Genomic DNA, 16,766 nt, shown 5'->3' with positions numbered 1-16,766 from the left:
TCACGATACAGTTTTAGTCCTGAGTGAAAGTTGAAGAAACCAGCAGTTTGTTAGTTTGTGTCTGGATTTTGTTTTTTGATAAACTTCTTGAATCCCTCATTTCTGATGGTGCTAACAGGAAGCAGGTCTTTTGTGTAAAATTTGATTTTTGTGAAGTTTTAGTTCGTACATTCTTATTTTTCTCAGATTGAGATCATTTCCATGATTTGATTTACATTTACAACAAATATATATCAAATTGTAAACTGTGTATCAGTTTAGTGGAGTATTGTTTTGAGTTGTGCTCTCCCCTTTAAAATTACTACGGGTTACAGTTAGAGTAATACTGTTTCCCACAGTACAGTGAATGCATCACGCTCGTTCGGTGCTCCGTTGTGTTACCGTCGTGGTGGACATTAAACATGTTAGAAACAAACAGCAGAAGTTGGCTCTTCCTTTACCCACATCCTGTAAGTATATTTAATGAAGTGTATGAAGTTAATAGTTAAAGCAGAGTTAGCACAGTGTCAGACAGTAACCACTGGCTGTCCATCATCTCAGCTGTGTTTACATTCCGCTCCGAACGTCTTTAAGCCCCGCACCCCTATCACCCCGCGACATGATTGGCTGTTCAATGCCTCTTCTTCTTCTGTCAAATGTTGGGCGGCAACTAGCGTTTAAGGCTCATTAGCGCCTCCCTGCAATTTAAGTGGCCCGGGGGGGGGGGGGGGGGGGGTGTAATTACATTTTTATTTATATCGATTTTTTATCGAAAATGTTTTATATTTATATCGAGGAAAATTATATTGCGATAACTATCGTTATCGAATTATCGCCCAACCCTAGACTGAAGGACTTTTGCGTATTTTTGAACTTGAGTTGGTGGATGTTTGTGAACCTCCATGGGGAAAAGGGGTAGTTATAATGAAAATGTCAACCACAACTTGTCAAATGCCCACCCTTCACCTTTCTCGGTCAGAATAAGGATTGTAGCTCAGGTACAACAAAGGAGGTGGATTGACGTGTTTTCACAAGCAAAAATAGCACCATGCATGTCAACGGCCCACCTGATATGAAAAACTTCACTCAGAACTTGGGTTCATGGGTTCAAAACATACGTTTATACGATTCCATTTTAGCTCTGGCAACATGTAGGTAATGTCTTGCATTTTATGAGATGTAACTTGTAGAATGAAGTTTTACCAACTTTTGTAAGTGATCATGTCTGAGGGGAATTTTCACATTTTCAACACCAGAGCAGATGTCTACACATTCATCTGTTTACATGGAGTATTGATGTAAATGCAAAAACTGTCATCATATCATCTATCACCATTGCTTTGTCTGTCATCATGTTGTAAACATTACACAGTTTCTGGAAAATTGCAGGAGTGTGTTTGAAAGAAGCTTAAAATAAAAGCTTAAAATAGCTCTGGATAGCTCTTATTTTGAGATGCACTGTCCTGATTTGTCATGACCAGTGACTCATCCATTTAGTCTTTTTTTCTTTTGGAGTATCGTTGATGTCAACCTGATAAATACAGGCCCAACATTCACAATATTTGGTTCTATTTTTGGGGGTCCTGAGGGAGGTATGTGGCTCTTTAGCTGTATATTATGGGAATGTTTGAGGGCATAGTACTGAAACAATACCCAATCCCAAAACATATCCTTGCTTTGGATTTCACAGTATCATTATTTTTATATCGAGCATCATCTAATGTGTTTATTCATCACAGAGATAAAAGGAAAGACCTTCTACACAATTTGACCATCTTTCCTCAAACTAATAATAACATTTAAAATTGGCAAAGAAAGCACACCAGAGCTTTTAGAGAACACTTTTAGAAAAAAGGCGTCCTGTCAGCCAGGCAACACTTAGTGCTTTTTGGACTGGATTGATTCTGTGAAAAATCAGTTTGTGTTTGAGCACGAGGGAGACAAAGAGAGAGAGTGAGGTTGGAAGAAAGAAACATTACCACTTATAGAGGATTAGAGGACATAAGCAGATGTGTGTGAATCAATAAAAGCCTGAATGTGTGATTTAAAGGAGAAATAAAGGAGTGAAAAGACCTTCACGTGAAAATAAAGGGCATCAAGTTCATGTAATATAGAGAGCTTCCCCCTCCTATAATTTATTCATTCATTCATTTTTGTTTTTCATTACAGAGGATCTGGGTCAGACAGAGGAGCATGTGTGTGTGTGTGTGTGTGTGTGTATGTGTGTGTGGGTGGTGTGGTGTCTGTGTGGGTGTGTGGTTGGGGGGGGGGGGTAGATAAAGATGAGGACAGATGTGTCTAGGCCAGTTCAGTCACATTGACGTGGCTGTTGACTTCCCAGTGGACAGATGCTGGAGAGGACACAGATGCTGTAGAGGACACAGAGACATGAGGAGACAGTTAGATGTGAGCCAACTCCAGCTGTTCTTCTTCTTCCTCTCCTCAACCCCTCTACAGACACCAACAGGTGTTTGTATTCAGACTACAGATGTCAACACATCGTCATGTTTGCTGAATGATCTGTGTCTGTAACACATTTGAGCGATTGCTTTATATTGATCAAAGAAACAAGAGCTAGCTTTGAAACTGCAGATTACACTGAGTGTGGAAAAGAGGGGTGGAGTTAGCAGGAGTTTGGATTCAATTAAGTTGACCATCAGACATAAAGTAAATTAAAGCTGAAATGTTACATTTTTTATTTTTATCATTTTTTATAATGTTTTTTATTGTTTTCAAAACGGGTAACAAACAGAAGAAAACTCAAATCAGAAAAAGAAAGAAATAATAAAATAATACAGACATAAAATATATTGTTACATAAAAAGAAGTAATGAGGCCATCAACAAAAGAAAGACCGTAGAAAAAGAGAAAGTAATGAAAATAGTAATAATTTTGCCCTGGGAATAATGTTAATATACTCAACAAGAATTGTTGAAACCTATCCTATGCAGGGGTGCAGCTTGTTCGGCTGGAAGTGAAGCTTCCACACAAACTGCTCCCCCTGGTGGCTGGCTGCCGTATAGGACAAAAACTCTGTCTCCCCCATTCATTTGAATGGGGCTGCGGCCAAACTTTAAAAAATAAATATACGTGGTATGAATGTTTCTCACATCCGTATGCTGTGGTGATATGTAGTTATTATTTGACTGTTTTGTGTTCAAGGTCTCTTTTTTCTGAAAAGTTTCTTTTTCGTTAGTTATCAGAGGTTAAAAAAACAGGGTTTTACTTCCTGGTTTGCTTTGATTGACAGCTGCTGTAGAGGGAAACTCCGTAGGATCTTGTGACGCTACGCTGTAGGGCAGAGCTCGTTACTGTGGCAACACAGAAATTACCGTGGCAACAGAGAATTTCTCTACTGCGTAGACTGGCTGCAGAAAAATTTACAAGATGGCAGCGTTCAGGGACAAGGTTTTTTGGCTTCAAAACCGTTCCATGGGAAAAGGCGGAGCGACGCTGTCCATTTTATTTACAGTCTGATCCCATGTCACTCACTCACCTATATCAGCAAAGGTCTTTCCCATATCTACCATAAACATTATATTGCTTAACACTTTGTTAGCAGACAGTTATAATGATACAAAAATATCTTACAGATAACAACATTATCAACTACACCCTAGTTAGCTTTTCAATATTGTATCCATGAAGGGGCCCCATATGTCCAAAAATATCACCTTTCTGTTGTTTAATTTAAAATTAGTTGTATGTCATACATTTCTTGGTTTGAGCTCCTTTAATGTAAGAGTCTCTGCTCCTTTATGTGTTATAGTTAGTTGACCTTACAAAGGAAGCATTTCAAATCTGATTGGCAAAAAATGACAAATTATCAACCGCTCTAATGAAACTTTATCAAAGTTTGATGACATTTTTTAAACAAAACAATAAGTTAAATATTCAATGATAGTACGACAGATTATTCATTCTTTAAAAGGAACTCGCACCAGGATGTAATTCTTCATCTGAAATTCCACATTTTACGACCTGAAAAATCGAACTACGAGACTTTCAAATCATCCATGAGGATGTCAGTTGGTTTGTCAGCTGCACTGCATACATTTTCAGGTCACAACTAATAGGAGCCGGAATGTCAGCAGATTGCATGTCTGCATACAACTAAGCCTGCTGAAAAGTGATGAATCAGAACTATTTGGATTATGAACATATGATAAACTAAAATCACTTCTCATACTGAAATCCGAGACCCCGTCCTCAAATTATACATTGTAGAATTTCTAAATAGAGATTCAAATGTTCAATTCAAAAACTGTACTTGAACCAGTATCTTCCTTTTCTACAGCAGAGTTTTTTATATTTTGGAAGCAACGCTTTCTGCTGTCACATAATCGAAAATTCCTGGTGTAATATATCTCTCTCATACGGCAGAGTGACCCAGGGGAAATATTTGGTCCTTTCAGGTGGAAGAGAATGAGAGGACAGATGACTGGGAGATAGAGTGAAGAGGGAAAGCAGAGGAGAGATAGAAACGATAGAGCGGATGATAAGAGGCTCATTATTTTGTTTCTATTTCTGGCTCTCTGTATCCCTCTCACTTCTGCTCACTCTTACAGTGGAGACCTCCTCTCTGTAGGCCCTCATCCGACATCCTACATCCTTGCCTGTCTGCCTCCATGTGTGTGACTGTATGTGTCCCCCTCAGTCTGTAGTAGTCATAGCAACATCAGACCGTTGTGGCATTAAAGAATGTTTTCAGTGGATCTGGTAATGAGATGAGGTCTTTTGTTTTCACATAGAGAGGTGTTCATCAGTTTGACCTTTACCCTCCACAGAACAGTCTGAATGAGTGAGTCTGTTTCTGCTTCTGTTTCTACTGTGAGTTTTCACTCTTTTCCCTCCGTTTTAAAGGCATTCGTCCATTCACAGCGAGATATGACGTCTTTTGACTTGCCAGCACAAAACTGAAATGTATCACTTGGCACTTCCGGTGTTTAAATGTTTGCTGACGCTCTCATCACACTGCTGGTGTCGACTTGGAAGTCGGAGAGAGAAAGACAGTTGGCGTCATGCAATCATCCAAAAAAGGTCTTTAATCAGATTCCAACAAGATGAAAATACATTAAAAGGCATAGAAATGGGAATATTTGGGCTGGGCGATATTGAAAATTATGTTATCAGGACAAAATATTTAATATCAGTCGATAACGATAATTATCACGATAAATATCAAATCATTATTTCATCTAAATTTAAATGCAGATTTTTGCTTCTGAGTGAAAGTTAAGGAAACCAGACAGTTTGTTAGTTTGTATCTGGATTTAGTTTTTTGATAAACTTCTTGAATCCATCATTTCTGATGGTGCTAACAGGAAGCAGGTCTTTTGTGTAAAATTAGTATTAATTAAGTTTTAGTTTGTACATTCTTATTTTTCTCAGATTGAGTTTTTTTCCATAATTTGATTTACATTAACAACAAAGAAATATCAAATTGTAAACTGTGTATCAGTTTAGTAGAGGATTGTTTTGAGCTGTGCTCTCCCCTTTAAGGTTACTAAGGGTTACATGCAGAGTGATGTAGTTTCCCACAGTGCAGTGAATGCATCACGCTCGTTTGGTGTTCAGTTGTCCGACGTCGCGGTGGACATTAAACGTGTTTGAAATGAACAGCAGAAGTTATCTCTGTGCTCTTCCTTTACCCACATCCTGAGAGTATATTTAATGAAGTGTATTAAGTTAATAGTTAACTCAGAGTCGACACACTGGCCACGGTTACATGATGCTTTTTGATTCAGAATTAATTATTCAGAATTAAATAATTCAGAATTAAAGTACTCTCCTTTGTGTTTACATGGAAATAGTAATTCCGTATTGAGGTTTACATGGAAAAAACATTTAATGGTCTTTATTTAATTCCGCTTCAGGTCTGGGGGTTGGGAAGGGTTCTGATTGGACAGGGGTGGGCGTGACGTATTTACGTTTACCGGAAGAAAACAGACTCCAGTTCCTGCTTCTTTTATTTTTGGTTACATGGAAGACCACACAATAAGTACAACTCTCGCTTTGATTTTGATTATAGGTTTGAATAAGCAGCTGGACACAAACATGCTGCTTCACTTTCGTCAGCTGAGGAGGAGAAGAGAGATAGAGGACCGGAGAAGGGAGGCGGAAGACCGTATTTTGGCTAATCAAAGCCGATTAGTGCGACAGCTGCTCTAAATCAGCCTGAAATATTTGCCCGCCAGCGCGGAATATGTGCGTCATCGCGACAGGACAAGGGAACGAGCATGCGCAGAACAACCGGAATTAATGTAAAGTGGAATGAACGTATACATGATCGAGGAATTATTCAATTTGGATTTAAAATCAGATTAAACCAGCCACTTACTTCGGATTTAAGTTTAATTCGGAATGGTAATTTTCATTCGGAATTAGGTGTTTACATGGTCATTTAAAATCTTTTTAAAGAGGATATAATTTTAATTCTGAATTAAAGAGGAATTAAAAGTCTCATGTAAACATAGCCAGTGTCAGACTAACGACTCTGCTTTGAGTTGGTAGGTTTTGAGTTTTCTTTGGTGCCGCTGTCGCTCATTCCAGCTGTGTTTACATCCAGCTCTGAACGTCTTTAAGCCCCGCCCACCTCTCACCCTGCAACATGATTGGCTGTTCAATGCCGTCTTCTTCCTAGAGTGTAAGGCTCATTAGTGCCCCCCTCCATTTTAAGAGGCTTGGGGGTTTAATTACATTTCTATTTATAACGAATTGTTATCAAAAATGTTTTATATTTAATCGAGAAAAATTATATCGCTATAACTATCGTTATCAAATTATCGCCCAGGACTATTTGGCATTGTTCAGCGGTCAGATTCTAGATTGAAACGCTCTCTTGCCCACTCCTCCCGTAGATGAAGCAGCAGTGGCCTCTGAGGACAAGAAGCTGCAGGATAAGCATGATAATCAGTTTTGTCCACAACTTGAAAATAGATATTTGATTAATTTTGATTTAATAACTGTTTACATACCGAACAGTTCTAGAATCAAAAGATCATATATTTCACATATTTCCCCCTTTTCATAGTGACATCATACTGCTGATTGGGTTTACAGTAAACAGCATGACTCATAAACATGAGCTGTCAGATAGAGCCACTATCGTCAGTTCATACTTTCAGTAAACCAACTCATCCTAACCACTTCCTTAGAACATGTATGTGAAAGGTCAACATTATTACCCATACTGTGTTCTTAACGCTGTTGAGCTGCGGAGCTGTTTCCTTGTTACACATTGATGCACTGAACTACGCATTGGCTAGAAAGTATTGTAGTTCTGAGAGACTTTTATGGAAAATATCTAGTTGTTAGATTCAAAACTCATTGGCACAAAAAAAAAATGTATATATATATTGGTGTTTACTAAAATTCTTCAGGTTAATTTCTCTGAAAATATTCAATCATTTTCCTTGATCTACCTTGTTTTTGTAGCAAGTGCTTTTTACAGCATATTATGGATCTTGAAATTAGGAGAGGATCAGAATGAGATGGAGTAATTGAGATTGCAGCGTGACAATGGTAGATTCGCACCATTTATAGAATATAATGTACTTTATTAATCCCGAAGGGAAATTCAGATTATGGATTCTTCTCTGTGTAATTGCAACAAAGGCCATCCACTACACCTTCTCATTCAATGGTTTTTATTTATTCTAATTATTGTCAACATAGTAGATTGATAATGAAGGTATCACAACTAGAATACATATGTAGTTATTTAATTAACAAAAAAGTGTTAAACAAACCAGAATTTTTAGATTTCAAAAGTATCCCCCTTTTGCCTTGATGGCAGCTTTGTGCACGCTTGGCATTCTCTCAGTCTGCTTCATGAGGTAGTCTCTTGGAATGGTTTGAATTGCCTTTTCAAGTGGTCATTTGTGGAATTATACTTGCCTTCCTAATGTGTTTGAGACCATCAGTTGTGTTGTTCAGAGGTAGGGTTAGTACACAATGGAGAGCGCTATTTGACTACTGTTGTAATCCATATTATAGCAAAACCAGATTATTTCATAGTTTTGATGTCTTTGGTATTACACCACCCTCTCTGCAATGTGCTGGTGAATCACAGGAGCACATTCAGCGCAAGACCGATGCCCCCTAAATGCACCACAGCACGTCACAGGAAGTCATTCCTGCCTGTGGCCATCAGACTGCAGAACTCCTCCCTCTGATCACTGAACTATATTCTGTACTCTGTGCAATAACGTGCAATACACTGTGCAATATCCCTGCCACTTCAACATCCAGTAAATAATACCTTCATTCCCAGTGCTTTTGTACGCAAACTGTAACTATTCTTCGTTTCTGTATATACTTATTGTTAATCCAATTTATATTATTTCATTCATATTTATATCTTATTTTATTCCTTCTTTCTATTAATATTTAGACTTTTTCATAATGTGTATAAGAGCATTCTGTAACAACTGAATTTTCCCCCTGGATAAATAAAGTATGTCTGATTCTGATTCTGATTCTGATTCATCTACAATGTTGAAAATAATCAAAATAAATCAAAAACATTGAATGAGAAGGTGCGTCCAGACTTTCAACTCATACTGTATTTGTGAATGTACACAACTTAGAAGCAGGAGTCTGTGAATGAGTTTTAAAGAGTATGGCAGGTTGAGACAGATCTGGATGGACTGACTGAAGGACAGAGATTGACACCTGCAGTGCACTGCTAATCTCACAGTAAAGTAGATTATTGTAACAGGCTGGTGGTCCCTCCCGGTCTGTCTGCAGGAAATTGAGCTGCTATTAGCTGCTAAGTTGCTGCGGGTGGAGAAACTTCCAGCTGTGTGTGAGTGCTGCTTGATATCACTCAGCTCTCCTCGATACTCCTCTGGTCCACTCTGACCTGTCTGTCTTTTCAAGTGTCACTTTAACCTGCTCTGGTCTGTCCTGCTGTTGTTCACAGGATGTCTCTGTGTGAGGCTGCTGATATCCTTTATTTTTTTAATCAAGTTGTGTATATATAAGATAATGACTTACACTTAAAATTATTTTGACTGAAACTGTAAAGTACTTAAATACTTCCCTGTTTGACCATCTTTCTTATCCTTCTATCATGCCCTATTAAATAACGTTTACTTCAGTGTTGTAGTCGAGTCACCAAACCTTGATATGAGTCTAAGCATTCAAAGAAGAATCAGAGAATCAGTCAAGTCTGGATCAAGTCTTGATTTTCTTATGAAAAAAATAATGGTTAGTAATAACCCAAGAAACCTAATATAATTACCTTTGACATGTAAAAAAAATAAAAAATCTCCGACTTAATGTGGGTTAATCATCTATATTAACCCTTAATGCTTCTTGAAATACAACTGAACATTGAAGGTACCCTTATGAGTTCATGGCCACTACTATTGCTGCTGAGCAATGTTACGCCACATAGGCTCCACACTAAAGCCCATAATGCTGATTAACAGATGGTGGCAATGATGCACCAACTGACAAACAAAGCAATGTGCATCAAAGGGAGTAACCACCACCACCACCACCACCACCACAACAACAACAAGACTGGAAGCTAGCAAATATGGGTGTAAACAAGTGAGATGAAATATATTCAAGAAAGTAAGCAGCTTTTTATTAGAGGTGTGAAAAAATATCGATACAGCAATATATCGCGATACTTTGACCTCCAATATGATATTGATATTTAAACTCTTAATATTGATATTTTTGTAATAATAAAAATTCACATTTTAGCCTAGTTGGAACTTAAATACAACTTCAGTGTTTCAAAAACAATAAAGTGGAAAAGTTGTTTTCAATCAAATATTTTCGACTTAATTTGTCCTTTCAATTTTGAATAATATTGTGTGATTTACAAATACACCATCCTTATTTTTTCTTAGTTTACTGTGTAAATACTGTGATATCGTGCTACTATCGTATCGTGACCCAAGTATCGTGATGTGATTGTAGCGTGAGGTTCTTTGCAATACTCACCCCTATTTATTTTTTAGATGTTACACCTCAGGGTTACACACACACCGACACACATGTACGAAAAAAAGTATGAGAATGTATTGAGAGGTTCTCTGCTGGAAAGGAAAATAAAATCACTGTGCTTTTTTCATTTCAAACGTCAACAGCTTTCAAATATTGTTTTTATTTCTTTTAACTATTAAAAATGTCTGATTATTTGAAACTGCATGAGAAGCAAAGACAGCTTTCAGCCCTCAGCTGTTCACTTTCACAGAGAGAGCTGTGCTGCAGGCACTCCATCCTTGAATCATCGGGACAAATTGTGAATTATTATGACATGCTTTAGACCGCTCTTTTTTCTGAGTTATGCATAAACACAAAGAAATGTTAACTCGGTGAGGGTGACAGATGAAAATAACACACACATCAAGCCTGGCGGGGAGAAAAGACCTCTCTCCGGGCCTTGGCAGCATTGCCGTCACACAGTTTGACAACACAACAGACTGCATGTCACAGAGTGTGACAAGACTAATATCACGTTTTGTAAGAGGTCCCTTTGCTCAACAAGACAAGCGGTAAATAGAAAATGTGAAACTGTAGGCTGATGGGACCTTTCAGAGCTGCTTTTGCTGACAGATTTAATGACCCACATCAACATGGTTTGTGAGTACACAGAACCACAAAAAATAGTGAAAAGGCATCAAGGAAAATAAAGGTTTTGTGTGTAGTGTCAGTACAGGCCTCTTTGTGTGTCTTCATATGCTTGTCTTTTGACTAATTGCAATCCTGATGACTCCCTATCTTTGTGTTTGCTCTATTGACAGGAAACCCTGAGGCTTGCACATTTGTCTGACCTTTCACCTTCGCCTCTTGCCCGGACAGACACACTCACAGGATAAAGTCATGTCTCCGTAGACTGAACTCTGGGTAAGGTACCATGTGGACATGTTGGATTGCAGTCCATGACATCATTTCAAAAAGTTCATAGTCAAACAGCTGGATACTTTCTAGACCCAGCGGCGAACATCAGCATCAGTTTACTTGACTGTATGGTCGCATTTTGTTCATATCTCTCACAACAAGAGATAAAAGTAAATCATGCTTTTTCCCTGTCTGTCCAGTAGCTTGTGTGTGTGTGTGTGTGTGTGTGTGTGTGTGTGTGTGTGTGTGTGTGTGTGTGTGTGTGTGTGTGTGTGTGTGTGTGTGTGTGGGTGTGGGTGTGTGTGGGGATAAAATGTATCAGTCTCCAATGATTACCTCTGTCTCTTGCTTAATCTGATGTTGTGTCTGCTTGACCCTGACCTGACTCTTGTTTTGGAAACAGTGGTTGATTCCGTAGAAAAGTTCTCTTGCAAAAATGTTGTACAGATTTCACAATAGCTTCATCTATGTGCAATGCAGGCTTCAATCACAAACATAATGTATGAGGTTCAGATAAAAACAGAAGCGCCTCAGTGGTTTGTAGGATCCTATTTTCTGCAGCATGTTGAAGCAGAATGAAAGATGAGCTCAATTCACTTGGTATGAAATGCTCATATATACAATAAAAAGTAGTGCAGCACAGCATATCAGGGAGAGATTGCAGTGTGTAAGAAGCAATTTTATCCCTGCGGTAAACTGCTGTATATTGCAATAAGGCAATAATGTTACTACTGCTGCAGCTCGAGCAGAAGCTGAATTATAATGCAACTTTCAGGTGACACTTTAAAACCTCTGGCCATGCAGGTTGACCAGCAAAACAGATTTGGTACTGATACACACACTTAGTCAACTGCTTCAGCATTAGCATTTTAATTTAAAAAAAAGGGATGCTGCAACAGTGATGTAACTAAGTGCCATCTGGACTACCAACTACATTTTGGGCATCACCATCCAATTATATTAGAGCCAGAAGTGACCATATTTGGATGAGAGGGTGTTGGTGCATTGCTACACTTCCAATTTGGCTTATATGATAACAAGTTTGCAACCAGTCAATTGCAAGCCACATCCAAAGCATGTTCTGCTTTGCAATGAAATTATAAGTAAAATTGCGAAAGAGTGCATTCTACAGTGAAAAAGCCGAATAGCAAATATCTGTCTCTGAAATCATCAGAAAAATATTTATTAAGGTAATATTAAAATGAGAAGATGGATAGATTTATATGCAGACTTCCATGTGCAGCAACTGAAGTAGCCTCCTGGTGGCCATAAGAAATAATACAGTTTCAGAACTCCTTGAAATTAAAGACTATATTTAAAAACATCAAGGGTGCAACACCTCCGCTGACGTGAAGTCAAAAACTTTTAGAGCTCCCCCTGGTGACTGACTGCATTAAAAAAAGCCCACCACCTCCATTAAAATAGATGGTGCATGGGTACAACTAGAAAATGTCAAATACATTTTCCTCAAACATGCTTTTTGTCACAGCAACTCTGACTCCGACTCTGAAAGGGGAGAGGTAGGCGGAGGTTTGCCTCCCTGACATGAACATGTTCACATGGAACCCTTCTCCACTTCAGCCCAATGCGAACCCCAAGCTTCGAGGTGGAGTCAACAAATGTTTCAGCATATTTGAGGGTTCTGCGTCGCAGAGTGTGTGGGAAATGAGTCGTTAAGAAGAATCGATAACATTTGAGATGTACAATTCCGATGGAACTGATCAATTGGAAGCGGCTCTAAGTCGGATCTGGTTTTCGATTCCCACCCCTAAGTGAGAGAAAATGTAACAAACAGTAACACAAGTGTCATTGAACTCTGCATAAACATGAGAATCCTCTTCAACTCAACACTATAATCTGTTCTGCTGTAGATTGTACCAACCTGAGAGATCCTTTTATCAGCAAGTTAAAGGTGTGTTTTGGTTAGCAGAAAGGTTCTGGGGTAAGTCCCATCATGGCTCCACCAGCCAGATCGCATCTGCACAGGCCAAGGCTATAGAAAATGTCAGCAGCGTAATGTGTCTGAATTGAGAATTTCCATATATTGTTCATTTAATTTTGCACAAAATACGCTAGGGGGTCTAGCACAATGTCTACCTGAAACCTAAATAGCTGTGTCACAGCTGATGTGTCTGTGATGTAATCAATGCCTCCGAGTGATGACCTCAAATCTGTTGGGATTCTGTGCACATGTTGTCCAGGCCCCCTTGATTAAAGGATTTGCTCTTTTATAAGACATTTAATTGACAAATTATACAGCAATGTAATGGGAGTCTGCAATCAGAGGTTAAATTTATATGTTTTTCTCCCCATCTGTGTGTAAGGGACAGCCACCTAGCACAAGCTGTCCATGTGTGAGTGAGTGTGTGTGTGTGTGTGTGTGTGTGTGTGCGTGTGTGTGCGTGTGTGTGTGTGTGTTAAAGATATAGGGTCTCTGTGGGACACTAAAGGAGGGACTTGGCACGTGGCAGCAAGAGGTCAGCAGTGACAGGCGCAGACTAGCAGATGTTGGAGGAAGGGAGGAGGAGGGCCAGAGAGAGGGGGAGAGGAGAGACAGGAGGAAGGGTTGGCATTGGAAAAAATTGTGGGAGGAGTGGAGTGGCGAGGGAGGTGCTGGATTGATGGATGGATGAGCAGAAACAATAGAAATGTGAAGCAAAGAGAAAAGGAGGAGAAGAGGTGGAGAGAGATGAAGGACTGGAGGGTGGTCAAAGGGGGCCAAGGTGGAAGGAGGTGAAGCATAAAAAGAGCAAAGAAGAGACTAAATTTAAACTGAAATAAATTGGAAACAAGATTTTTTTAAATGCAGATGTAATATAAACATGAAATCCTGACACATGATTGTCATGAGTTAGTTTTGAGAACTCTAATTTACTGACACGCTCAAAAATTGTGAAATACAAGCTGGTGTAATGTGATCAAAACAGCTGCCTTAAAGGGGGTAGTAAAAAAGCAGTATAAAAGTTAAACTACAGGCTTCAGAGAATCAGTCAGACAATAGTAGAACAGATGGAGAAGTTGGCACATTGAACTCGAGGCTTTTAGATGTGTCTACGTTACTGAAGTCGTGTGTTGTACAAAAAGCAAGGGGCAGACATGATACCCAGTGAAGGTGTAACTGAAGAGCCTTAAAGAGAAGGGAACACAGCATGTGTGCTTTGTGCCGCACAAAGTGAGAATGTGACTCACCCAGAAAGCTTTCCTGTAATGAAACAAGACATGGAAAGGTTGTGTTTTAATTGAGGGATGGAGAGAGAAGGAGAGCGAGAAGCAGAGACAAAGAGAGAGTGGGAAATGAAAGCTATCCATCCCTCCTGCTGCCTCCATTTACCGTCATTGATTGTGCAGCCTGGCTGAATTAATGCATACCTGCTGTACTCAGATGGCCAGCATCTGTATTGATGTGTGTGTGTTTTGTAAGAGGCCCAAGGAGAAGAGTGCGTGTATGTATCAGTGAGCCTTTTGTAGTCACAAAGAATCTGGGCTGAATGTTGTCAGGTTATCGATGTCCTCGGGTGAATAAGGACAGTTCTCTGATATGAGGACGTTTCAGCAGCCATTGTTCCTGAAAGAGGCTCTCATGGGGCGAGAAGTGGGGTCCAGTGTAAAAAATAAGAGTCAAAGTCATGATTTCCTTAGCTTGAGGATTGAAAGACAGATAATATCTGTCATTTTATGAAAGTAACCCAATGTCTGCATACTACCAAGGGGCATGTCCAGAGTTTTTTGACACAGGTGGCCCAATTGGGGCAGGGGTGACCCAAAGTCAGTGTGGTGTCACATACACAAAGAAGAGCGTTTATCTACCTTTTTGTTTCTACCAATCACACAAACTTGTGTGTAAAGGGAGGTTCAAGATTTGGTTGTAAATAGTTGCATGTGATAGACAGTGGTTGATGAAAACGTGTAAAAAGTACAAGACCATTAAGCTAATGAATTTCAAAGTTATACAGTTACACGGTGGCTGGGATTCGAAATGCACTTACATAAATATATATGCTAAATTTCCAATTATTTTTATTTTGAAATTCCAAATAAGATATAGCTGTGATTGGCAGGAACACATTTTGAGGTATTCTCTTATCGGTCTGAATCAAAATATTTAAGTGGAAACAGGTTTGTTGATGTCAAATATATAATATTCCCTTGCTGTTGCACATTTTCATATTACAGACGTCTTTTATTTTGAAAATCATTGGTACATTCCCTTTCCGTAGGAATCTGCCGTTTGTAATTTTGTTTCTAGAATGGAAAAAATGTTCTGTCGCTTGTAAAATTGTTTCATTGTTTGTAAAAGTGTTTCTGATTTTGTAAATTTGTTTTCTTTTTTTTTCTCCAAATTTGCTGTCTGCAAATTAAATTTTTGCAGACAGCACAAAAACATGTCACACAAGAGTAAGAATAAATCAGAGTATCTGCATAGAATAGAACAAAAAATCCCCAATTAAACAGAAAAACAAGACAATAGAAAAATAAATCCCCATTTACCCTGCCAACCCCCAACCTCCCAGCTTCCTAAGGTAGTTGTCCATTAGAGACCGTCTTATTATAGATATTAGTAGACAATACAAGTAGACATAGAACATACATAAGTATAAGTACATACAGTTCAACAGTTAGTAATACTAATAATGTAAATTTGTTGTCTTAAATGTAAATAATTTTCGGCCTTGGTAAAAGTGTTTTTCTAATGTCATTTGGTTTTATAAAATGTAAAAAATGTTCTCCAAAATGTAAATTTGTCTCCAACTTTGTAAAAGTGTTTCATCCTTTGTAAATTTGCATTGCACTTCCACCGTGCAATTAGACTGTTTTTCATTATTTTCAAATTCTGGATATTTTGGCAGGATTGAAAGGGAAGCATGATGATGCACTGGAGCCTCTTAGCATAACCACACCCCTTACAGTATAATGATATATAAAAGGCAGAGCTTGAATTAGCACCACTGGCTCCCATGCACAATCCCAAGTTACTACACCTGCGACAGCTGGTGCCTCTTTGCTTAAGTAGTGTAATGTTTGCTTTTACAGTAATGAATAATATAGGACAGTAATAATGATAAAACTATACGGCTTTATAACAGAGTAGGATCTTATTACCTCATACATTTTGTAGTGTGTTATTAAGTCTGTTTAGCAACGTCAGGGGTGCCCATCAAACTTTGAACCAAGATCTACTTTTAAAGTTACCAAGTCCAATTTCAGCATTGCAAACGCACACTTGAATCATCTTCATAGGTTTGAATTTTCAGCCAACCAAATGCTGTTTCAGTGTAGAAGAACCATTTTCTATTGAATACTTTGCAGTGTAAATGGCCTCGAAAAGAGGCTGTGCCCCTGTCGCTCTTTCTCTCAACCATCTGCATAGAGTAATTCTACCCTCTACAGTTTCTCTCTCTTTTTTTTAACCCTCCTCCTCTTTCACTCCCACACTGTCCTCACCTTTCACCCCGAGGCTGCACGATTCAGACCCTTGTTCCTCCCACATCCTCCCTTCTGCTCCCCTGTTCTCCTCCCTCCATCCATCTCTCTATCCCTTCTCCCTCAGTCTTTCTCCCCTGGGCTGTATGGACAGTTGGATGGCTTTGTGTTTGACACGTGTGTTGGCAGAGGGCAGCGGGCTCATCCACACACACACACACACACACACACACGGACACACGGACACAGGGACACACGGACACAGGGACACACGGACACAGGGACACACGGACACAGGGACACACGGACACAGGGACACACGGACACGGACACACGCACACACACACACACACACACGCACACACATGCACACACCCAAACACACACCTTCAGTTTCTATTGTCCGTAAGCTGCTCAGCTGTGAGGCCCCTAGCCCTAATTTTGTGTGTGGCCAGGACAGGCCCCCATTGTCTTGCAGATTAACTCTCTCTCTCCCTCTCTAT

The 16,766-nt window shown here is 39.2% G+C and overlaps 1 protein-coding gene across 2 annotated transcripts in view; it reads left to right on the top strand.

Annotated features, from left to right (window-relative positions):
• Positions 1-16,766, top strand: part of LOC117827342 (SPRY domain-containing SOCS box protein 4-like) — an 89,909-nt gene that overhangs the window by 20,663 nt on the left and 52,480 nt on the right. Inside the window, exons 1-2 of one of the 2 annotated variants that reach the window (XM_034703900.1) lie at positions 4,680-4,780; positions 10,746-10,848. The gene's annotated coding sequence lies outside the window, so the exon portion shown is untranslated. Of the gene's footprint in view, positions 1-4,679; positions 4,781-10,745; positions 10,849-16,766 lie in introns of those variants that run through there. The other variant, XM_034703899.1, reaches the window with a different exon arrangement.

Source organism: Notolabrus celidotus, chromosome 15 (assembly GCF_009762535.1).
Source record: "Notolabrus celidotus isolate fNotCel1 chromosome 15, fNotCel1.pri, whole genome shotgun sequence".
Lineage (NCBI taxonomy): Eukaryota > Metazoa > Chordata > Actinopteri > Labriformes > Labridae > Notolabrus > Notolabrus celidotus.
The sequence above is the reverse complement of the archived record's forward strand: the minus strand, read 5'-3'. Positions and strand labels throughout refer to the sequence as shown.